This window comes from Eleutherodactylus coqui, chromosome 8, assembly GCF_035609145.1.
Source record: "Eleutherodactylus coqui strain aEleCoq1 chromosome 8, aEleCoq1.hap1, whole genome shotgun sequence".
Classification (NCBI taxonomy): Eukaryota; Metazoa; Chordata; class Amphibia; order Anura; family Eleutherodactylidae; genus Eleutherodactylus; species Eleutherodactylus coqui.
In genome coordinates this window covers 138,455,630-138,456,369 of record NC_089844.1, presented here as the reverse complement: position 1 = coordinate 138,456,369, position 740 = coordinate 138,455,630, and positions in this window count along the sequence as shown.

Here is a 740-nt window from a genome sequence, read left to right as displayed (position 1 = left end):
TCTGGATTTTCATTGTTCTACAGAAACCCCGTCACTCTCGCTGCTCTCTTTGGGCAGTGACCGGTATTGCAGCTTAGCCACATTCACATGAGTAGGTAACACGGTGTCTGGACAAAACAAACCCTTCTTACCTAACTTCAAAATCCACAGCACTTCAATTGTCGATTGCAAGCCACACCCGACTTTGCCATTGAAGGCAACAACCAGAGCTTGGCAATTAATTTGATTAAGCGCTGCAGAATAAGTTGGCGTTCTACAAATAAAGATTATTAACTTGCCAATTTAGTGTCACACAATGTTGAATTTAGTAAAAATCGATTTTAGCCCTGCCCTGCGCACCAGGCTGAAATTGTGAGTGATTGTGGGCCCCGTAGGCAGAAGAGGTCAGCTGTTAATCTGCAGAAAAGTGAGTTTAGCAGGCTCCTTGCACTAATCTAAAGGCTGCTGAGAATTCTTTAAGTGGCGGTGCAGAAGGACATGATGCTACTTTTCTAGTGGGCCCTGGGCAGTGGTGTGTCCACAACAGCAGCAGGCCGTGTATTTGGGTCGTGATCACACATGCTGCTGGCCCTCTGGGTCCCTGCTCTCAAAACTATGTCTTAAAGAAATAGAAGCTATCAGCTCATCACTCATACTATAGTAGGGGGTGATGCTATGCTGCTCTCTATATAACTTCTCCCTGTCTCCTGTACTTGGAGTGTTTACAGCATTAGAAGATGGTCAGGTTCTGTATATAGCAG